This window comes from Homarus americanus, unplaced genomic scaffold, assembly GCF_018991925.1.
Source record: "Homarus americanus isolate GMGI-L3 unplaced genomic scaffold, GMGI_Hamer_2.0 scaffold8289, whole genome shotgun sequence".
Lineage (NCBI taxonomy): Eukaryota > Metazoa > Arthropoda > Malacostraca > Decapoda > Nephropidae > Homarus > Homarus americanus.
In genome coordinates this window covers 12,501-21,876 of record NW_024734576.1, presented here as the reverse complement: position 1 = coordinate 21,876, position 9,376 = coordinate 12,501, and the positions used below count along the sequence as shown (strand labels likewise).

At 51.1% G+C, this 9,376-nt stretch overlaps 1 non-coding gene and 1 pseudogene across 1 annotated transcript; both read right to left on the bottom strand.

The window, feature by feature from the left end:
- Positions 1-596: 596 nt before the first annotated feature.
- LOC121870296 lies at positions 597-760 on the bottom strand (annotated as a pseudogene).
- A 379-nt stretch (positions 761-1,139) lies between these two features.
- LOC121870297 lies at positions 1,140-3,009 on the bottom strand. Its single transcript, XR_006089694.1, has one exon. It is a non-coding gene; the product is annotated as a small subunit ribosomal RNA (ribosomal RNA).
- Between the last annotated feature and the right edge of the window lie 6,367 nt (positions 3,010-9,376).

Here is a 9,376-nt window from a genome sequence, read left to right as displayed (position 1 = left end):
AGGAAGAGCACAGCGTCACCCAAACATTCTCGTCCCGACGAGAGCAATTGTCATCTCTCTGCCTGCGCCACTACATGGTAGACTGCGGGCCCAGGCGCACTCATCAATTTAGGTTCCACTGCAATGCATGCCAAGCACTCTTTTCGAGGCGATAGACGAAATTCCGGCGGGGCTTACTTAAAAGATATCCGACCCGGTTTCGTTTCCTCTTCGTGGGATGGAGTGCTTCTTCTCCGAGAGAGAAGGAGGAGGACGTGTGCCTCTTAGAACATGTGCAGCATCAGCCATGAGCGGCCGACGGCCATTCGTGTATCTGTGGACAGCAGGCAAAAGAGCGCCTCCAGTTATTTGCGAGGGCGACAACTGTCGTCGGGACGGGACACACACACACATGGGTGTGTGCCCGGCTTTGGTGTGGTTGAATGTGGGTGCGCCAAGTCCATGGACTTCCTAGTGATAGGCTTGTTTTTAAGGGCACGCCTCGCGCAAGGCGCGGGCGATTAAACCCCAAGGCGGAAGCTCGGTTCGGGTTACCCTCGTGTCGGGAAGACAGTCAGCAGGCACCGAACTCGCAGCAACAGATGGATGTATATTTCCGACCCTCGTAGAGGAGTGGCGGCGACAAGCTCATATGGCTGCCGCCGCCACAATATGCATTCAACTTGTCGATGTATCTGGTATTCTTGCGATTCACATACCGACACGCAGTTTGCTGCCGTCTTCATCGACCCACGAGCCGAGTGATCTCCCGTTAAGAGTTGTGTATTTGCCATTTGCTCTTTTTGCAACTAACCATCACAGGTCGAGTCTCAATGAAAGGGTTTGACAGACATAGCCCAAGTTTGTGGTTTGGGTTTGGCCGGACGGCTTGTTGTTGTTTTTTGACACTAGAATTTCACTCTTTTTGGGTCAAGAGGCTTATTCGCCGGTAGTAAGGAGCGGACGGGCAGCCGTCCAAAGCCCGGTCCGTCCTCCTCCGGTCTTCGCCCGAGTGTGGTCCACCCACAGCGTGGTACCTATTTTTGGTGCGGGGGCCGGGATTGTCCTCTTTCGCTGCTGGAGTTGCCAGAGCAGAGCCCGAGACCGCCCAAATCAGGAGAGTAGTAGTTTTAAGAGCGCCCCATTCTCTTTCTCTCTGTTAATGATCCTTCCGCAGGTTCACCTACGGAAACCTTGTTACGACTTTTACTTCCTCTAAATGATCAAGTTTGGACATCTTTCCGTCAGCTCGAGGCGACGACCCCAGAAAACCCTCGCGGGCAACGGGGCCGACAATCCAAGAGCGCCAGTCCGAAGGCCTCACTAAATCATTCAATCGGTAGTAGCGACGGGCGGTGTGTACAAAGGGCAGGGACGTAGTCAGCGCAAGCTGATGACTTGCACTTACTGGGAATTCCTCGTTCATGGGAAACAATTGCAAGCCTCAATCCCTATCAAGAAAGGCTTTGAACGGGTTACCCGCTCCTCTCGGAGGGGGAAAACTCGTTGATCCCTTCAGCGTAGCGCGCGTGCGGCCCAGAACATCTAAGGGCATCACAAACCTGTTATTGCTCAATCTCGTGCGGCTAGAATTGCCGCTTATCCCTCTAAGAAGTTGCGAACTGGACACCATTTTCTGGAGATCCGTCGACTACTTAGTAGGCCAGAGTCTCGTTCGTTATCGGAATTAACCAGACAAATCGCTCCACCAACTAAGAACAGCCATGCACCACCACCCACCAAATCGAGAAAGAGCTCTCAATCTGTCAATCCTTCCCGTGTCTGGGTCTGGTGAGGTTTCCCGTGTTGAGTCAAATTAAGCCGCAGGCTCCACTCCTAGTGGTGCCCTTCCGTCAATTCCTTTAAGTTTCTTCAGCTTTGCAACCATACTTCCCCCGGAACCCAAAGACTTTGGTTTCCCGGAAGCTGCCCGCCGGGTCATGGGAATAACGCCGGCGGATCGCTTGTTGGCATCGTTTATGGTTAGAACTAGGGCGGTATATGATCGCCTTCGAACCTCTAACTTTCGTTCTTGATTAATGAAAACATCCTTGGCAAATGCTTTTGCAGTAGTTCGTCTTGCGACGGTCCAAGAATTTCACCTTTAGCGTCGCAATACGAATGCCCCCGCCTGTTCCGATTAGTCATTACCTCTGGTTCCGAAAACCAACAAAATAGAACCGAGGTCCTATTCCATTATTCCATGCATCACCATTCGGGCCATTCAAATAGCCTGCTCTGAGCACTCTAATTTTTTCAAAGTAAACTCTCCGGCCACTCGGGACACTCGACAAAGAGCATCCCGTGCGAGCCGGCGGGGCGGCTGTTCGGAGCGTGACAGAAAACACCGGGAGGTGCACCGTCAGTCCGGAACTGAGATCCAACTACGAGCTTTTTAACCGCAGCAACTTTAATATACGCTATTGGAGCTGGAATTACCGCGGCTGCTGGCACCAGACTTGCCCTCCAATGGATACTCGTTAAAGGATTTAAAGTGTACTCATTCCGATTGCGAGGCCTCGGATGAGACTCACATCGTTATTTTTCGTCACTACCTCCCCGTGCCGGGAGTGGGTAATTTGCGTGCCTGCTGCCTTCCTTAGATGTGGTAGCCGTTTCTCAGGCTCCCTCTCCGGAATCGAACCCTGATTCCCCGTTACCCTTTATAGCCATTGTAGGCACATAACCTACAATCGAAAGCTGATAAGGCAGACACTTGAAAGAAGCGGCGCCAGTGTGGAGACCGTGCGCTCAGCCCGAAGTTATTCAGATTCACCACAGGTGGGTTACGGACCCGGGCCCGACCAGTTTTGAACTAATAAAAGCGCTCTTCCCTTGCAGTCAGAGACCAATTGCATGTATTAGCTCTAAAATTGCCACAGTTATCCAAGTAAGTGGGTTTACAGATCCAATGAAACATAGCTGATTTAATGAGCCATTCGCGGTTTCGCCTTAAATCGGCTTCTACTTACACATGCATGGCTTAATCTTTGAGACAAGCATATGACTACTGGCAGGATCAACCAGGTAGCTGCTGCTGTTGGCGGCGCCTATCACGGCGGCCAAAATAGTGAAAGAGATTGAGGCAGAAGACATTGGGCGAGGGACAGCACGTTGGCCTTAGAGAAATAGCAAACCAGATGATCAGATCTAACTGCACCTTCTCTTGCTATCCTCGGCGCCGGCAGCGCCACCGTGTGTGCCAATCTCCTCCCTTATGCGCTCCTTTTCTCTTCTCTTTGCCCCAGCTCCAGCGAGGCAGAAGACATTGGGCGAGGGACCGCACGTTGGCCTTAGAGAAATAGCAAACCAGATGATCAGATCAAACTGCACCTTCTCTTGCTATCCTCAGCGCCGGCAGCGCCACCGTGTGTGCCAATCTCCTCCCCTCTCCGCTCCTCTTCTCTTTGCCCCACCTCCATCGAGGCAGCCGACATTGGGCGAGGGACCGCACGTTGGCCTTAGAGAAATAGCAAACCAGATGATCAGATCAAACTGCACCTTCTCTTGCTATCCTCAGCGCCGGCAGTGCCACCGTGTGTGCCAATCTCCTCCCTTATCCGCTGCTCTTCTCTTTGCCCCAACTCCAGCGAGGCAGCCGACATTGGGCGAGGGACAGCACGTTGGCCTTAGAGAAATAGCAAACCAGATGATCAGATCAAACTGCACCTTCTCTTGCTATCCTCGGCGCCTGGCTGCGCCACCGTGTGTGCCAATCTCCTCCTTTATCCGCTCCTCTCCCTTTGCCCCAGCTCCTCTTTGCCCCAGCTCCAGCGAGGCAGCCGACATTGGGCGAGGGACCGCACGTTGGCCTTAGAGAAATAGCAAACCAGATGATCAGATCAAACTGCACCTTCTCTTGCTATCCCTCAGCCGGCAGCGCCACCGTGTGCCAATCTCCTCCCTTATCCGCTCCTCTTCTCTTTGCCCCAGCTCCAGCGAGGCAGCCGACATTGGGACGAGGGACCGCACGTTGGCCTTAGAGAAATAGCGAACCAGATGATCAGATAAAACTGCACCTTCTCTTGCTATCCTCGGCGCCGGCAGCGCCACCGTGTGTGCCAATCTCCTCCCTTATCCGCTCCTCTCCTCTTTGCCCCAGCTCCAGCGAGGCAGCCGACATTGGGCGAGGGACCGCACGTTGGCCTTAGAGAAATAGCAAACCAGATGATCAGATCAAACTGCACCTTCTCTTGCTATCCTCGGCGCCGGCAGCGCCACCGTGTGTGCCAATCTCCTCCCTTATCCGCTCCTCTCCTCTTTGCCCCAGCTCCAGCGAGGCAGCCGACATTGGGCGAGAGAACGCACGTTGGCCAATCTCCTCCCTTATCCGCTCCTCTTCTCTTTGCCCCAGCTCCAGCGAGGCAGAAGACATTGGGCGAGGGACCGCACGTTGGCCAATCTCCTCCCTTATCCTTCTCCTCTCTCTCTTTCTTTCTCACTCTCTCTTACTGTTTGTGGGGACGTGGGCTCATGTGCGCCATCGTCGCCCAATATTGGTTAGGTTGTGTATTTCACGGGTGGGAACCGCCATCGTTGTTAGGTAATGGGGTAACCCAACGTGTGCTTTGACGAGTTTTGGCTGCTAAACTCTCTTTTTAGTATACTCGGCTCCCAGACTGCACCCTGGTCGTGTTGAACCATGAGCGTTGTCTATGCACATTTAGGGTAGCTGTTTGCGCGTGGAATAGTGCAATGAATCTCGGTCAAGAGACGGTTGGGCGCTGCATTGAAGGCCGGCACAGACGCGAAGACGGGGTGATCAGCCAACGCAAGTCCGCTAAGTTGGGCAGACAGCAAGGAGAAGGGGAGCCCCGTTCCCGACTGAAAGGCCGCAGCATATGCTGTGACGGAAACTAGTAGGGTGGCGATGTGTGCGCCGAGAGAGAGACGGAGTAAATAATGTCCAAACGGAAGAGGGACCTGGCAAGTGTAATTGATAGAGCGCGAGCCTACTCGCCATAAGCCCGCTCCACTGCCATTCCTCTGATCCAATGAGACTAAAATCTCTCTCCTTCTGCTCCAGCCATTGCAGGGCAGGGAAGCGACGGCAACTTTGGTTGTTGTTTTTGAATGCCGCGCTTTTCTTCGCAGAGGCGCCGAAACGCTCCGCTGGGGGGCGGAAGATATTTCACACCGAATATGTGTGTGAAGGCACCCTCTCCCCTTAATAAAGTGAAATAATGCAATCCAGCATACAAGGTCGGACGATAGGACATTCACCGTACCGCATCTCGAGAGTGGATGTTGTTTGTTGGGTAAGGTTAAAACCGGACTGTTCGCAGACAGCCGAATAACCCGGTTCCGGACTAATTGGTGGATGCAACATCATGATGCTGCTGCTGCTGCTGTCGCGGAAACCGCAGTGGCGACGTGTGCGCCGAGAGAGAGTAATAATGTTCAATAGGGAGAGCGACCTGGCTAGTGTAATTGATAGATCGCGAGCCTACTCGCCATTAGCCCGCTCCACTGCCATTCCTCTGACCCAATGAGACTATTCTCTCTCTCGCTCTCCTTCTGCTCCAGCCATTGCAGGGCAGGGAGAGGAAATCGACGGCAATTTTGGTTGTTGTTTTTGAATGCCGCGTTTTGCTTCGCAGAGGCGCCGAAGCGCTCCGCTGGGGGGCGGAAGATATTTCACACCGAATATGTGTATGAAGGCACCCTCTCCCCTTAATATAGTGAAATAGTGCAATCCAGCATACAAGAGCGGACGATAGGACAGTCACCGTACCGCACCTCGAGAGTGGAAGTTGTTTGATCGTTTGTTAGACAAGGTTAAAACCTGACTGTTCGCGAACAGCCGAATAACCCGGTTCCGGACTTACAATAGACGCAACATCATGATGCTGCTGCTGTCACGGAAACCGTGGTGGCGACGTGTGCGCCGAGAGAGTAATAATGTTCAATTGGGAGATAGACCTGGCTAGTGAAATTCATAGAACCCGCTCCACTGCCATTCCTCTGACCCCATGAGACTATTTTCTCTCTCTCTCTCCTTCTGCTGCTCCAGCCATTGCAGGGCAGGGAAGGGAAAGCGACAGCAACTTTGGTTGTTATTTTTGAATGCCGCGCTTTGCTTCGCAGAGGCGCCGAAGCGCTCCGCTGGGGGGCGGAAGATATTCCACACCGAATAGGTGTGTGAAGGCACCCTCTCCCCTTAATATAGTGAAATAGTGCAATCCAGCATACAAGGGCGGACGATAGGACAGTCACCGTACCGCACCTCGAGAGTGGAGGTTGTTTGATCGTTTGTTAGGCAAGTTTAAAACCTGACTGTTCGCGAACAGCCGAATAACCCGGTTCCGGACTTATTGGTAGACGCAACATCATGATGCTGCTGCTGTCACGGAAACCGTGGTGGCGACGTGTGCGCCGAGAGAGAGTAATAATGTTCAATAGGAAGACAGACCTGGCTAGTGAAATTCATAGATCGCGCTCCACTGCCATTCCTCTGACCCCATGAGTCTATTTTCTCTCTCTCTCCTTCTGCTGCTCCAGCCATTGCAGGGCAGGGAAGGGAAAGCAACGGCAATTTTGGTTGTTGTTTTTGAATGCCACGCTTTGCTTCGCAGAGCCGCCGAAGCGCTCCGCTAGGGGGCGGAAGATATTTCACACCGAATATGTGTGCGAAGGCACCCTCTCCCCTTAATATAGTGAAATAGTGCAATCGAACATACAAGGGCGGACGTTTTCATCACCGTCTCCCACTCGGTGTGTGCAGATTCTCGGATCATTTTGTATAGTATGCTCTTAAATCGACCACCGATTGACTTTGACGGTCTCCCATGCGGGTGTGGAACTTCTCTGGTATGTCGTATAATATGACAGAGGTGCCTCTACCCCTTATTATAGTGAAATAGTGCCATCCAGTGTACAAGGGCGGACGCTTTCATCACCGTCTCCCACTCGGTGTGTGCACATTCTCGGATCATTTTGTATAGTATGTTATTAAATCGACCCTCGATTGACTCTGATGGTCTCCCATTTGGGTGTGCAAGTTCTCTGTGGTATGCTATTAAATAGACCCCCGATTGACTTTGACGGTCTCCCATTCGGGTGTGCAAATTCTCTGTAGTATGCTATCAAATCGACCCCCGATTCACTTTGACGGTCTCCCATGCGGGTGTGGAACTTCTCTGGTATGTTGTATAATATGACACAGGTGCCCCTACCCCTTACTATAGTGAAATAGTGCCATCCAGTGTACAAGGGCGGACGTTTTCATCACCGTCTCCCACTCGGTGTGTGCACATTCTCGGATCATTTTGTATAGTATGCTATTAAATCGACCCTCGATTGACTCTGACGGTCTCCCATTCGGGTGTGTAAGTTCTCTGCAGTATGCTATTAAATCGACCCCCGATTGACTTTGAGGGTCTCCCATGCGGGTGTGGAACTTCTCTGGTATGTTGTACAATATGACCGAGGTGCCTCTACCCCTTACTATAGTGAAATAGTGCCATCCAGCGTACAAGGGCGGACGTTTTCATCACCGTCTCCCACTCGGTGTGTGCAGATTCTCGGATTATTTAGTAAAGTATGCTCTTAAATCGACCCCCGATTGACTTTGACGGTCTCCCATTCGGGTGTGCAAGTTTCTGTAGTATGCTATTAAATCGACCCCCGATTGACTTTGACTGTCTCCCATTCGGGTGTGCAAGTTTCTGTAGTATGCTATCAAATCGACCCCCGATTGACTTTGACGGTCTCCCATTCGGGTGTGCAAGTTTCTGTAGTATGCTATTAAATCGACCCCCGATTGACTTTGACTGTCTCCCATTCGGGTGTGCAAGTTCCTGTAGTATGCTATCAAATCGACCCTCGATTGACTTTGACGGTCTCCCATTCAGGTGTGCAAGTTTCTGTAGTATGCTATTAAATCGACCCCCGATTGACTTTGACGGTCTCCCATTCTGGTGTGCAAGTTTCTGTGGTATGCTATCAAATCGATCCCCGATTGACTTTGACGGTCTCTCATGCGGGTGTGGAACTTCTCTGGTATGTTGTATAATATGACCGAGGTGCCTCTACCCCTTACAATAGTGAAATAGTGCCATCCAGTGTACAAGGGCGGACGCTTTCATCACCGTCTCCCACTCGGTGTGTGCAGATTCTCGGATCATTTTGTAAAGTATGCTCTTAAATCGACCCCCGATTGACTTTGACGGTCTCCCATTCGGGTGTGCAAGTTTCTGTAGTATGCTATTAAATCGACCCCCGATTGACTTTGACTGTCTCCCATTCGGGTGTGCAAGTTTCTGTAGTATGCTATCAAATCGACCCCCGATTGACTTTGACGGTCTCCCATTCGGGTGTGCAAGTTTCTGTAGTATGCTATCAAATCGACCCCCGATTGACTCTGATGGTCTCCCATGCGGGTGTGGAACTTCTTTGGTATGTTGTATAATATGACCGAGGTGCCCCTACCCCTTACTATAGTGAAATAGTGCCATCCAGCATACAAGGGCTGACGCTTTCACGACCGTCTCCCACTCGGTATGTGCAGATTCTCGGATCATTTTGTATAGTATGCTATTAAATCGACCCTCGATTGACTCTGACGGTCTTCCATTCGGGTGTGCAAGTTCTCTTGGAACATTTGAAGTATGAGTTGAGTTTAATGAAGTTGATTTCGTCATAGGCACGGTGCTGTGCTGTGCTGTGCCATCGACAACACCAATAAGGAAGGGGCATCTATTTTTACTTAGGCTAGCATACCTAAGTTAAATCAAACTCCCCTTGCCAATACAAGAAGGAAGAGGATTTCGACATCGACGAAACCTCCGGCGGCCCGGTAGTGGTTGGTTAGGTTAGGTAGTTGCCTGTATTATTAATCTATAAAATTTAAGGTCCCCCGTTAGACTTTACCACAGTCAGGCTAAACAGTTTAGGCTAGATAGTGGTGGCTGCTTGGATTATTTCTTTGTCTCTTATTGACTTCGGGTGGTTAACCTCTATAAAATTGAGGACACCAATAGACTTTGTACTAAGGTTAAGTTAAACAGACACTTGGAGCAGGCCGCTACACACTTTTGCTGTAATGGAGGATTTCGCCATCGGGGAGCGTGACGAAACCTCCGTCGAAAGTAGTGGTGGCTGCCTGTATATCTCTATAAAATTTAGGCTGCCAATAGACTTTACACCAAGGTTAGGTAGTGTCAGCTGCTTGGATTATTTCTTTCTGTCTGTTATTGACTTAGGCTGGCTAGCCTCTATAAAATTGTGGACACCAATAGACTTTGTACTAAGGTTAGGTTAAACAGACACTTGGAGCAGGCCGCTACACACTTTTGCTGTAATGGAGGATTTCGCCATCGGGGAGCGTGACGAAACCTCCGGCGAAAGTAGTGGTGGCTGCCTGTATATCTCTATAAAATTTAGGCAGCCAATAGAC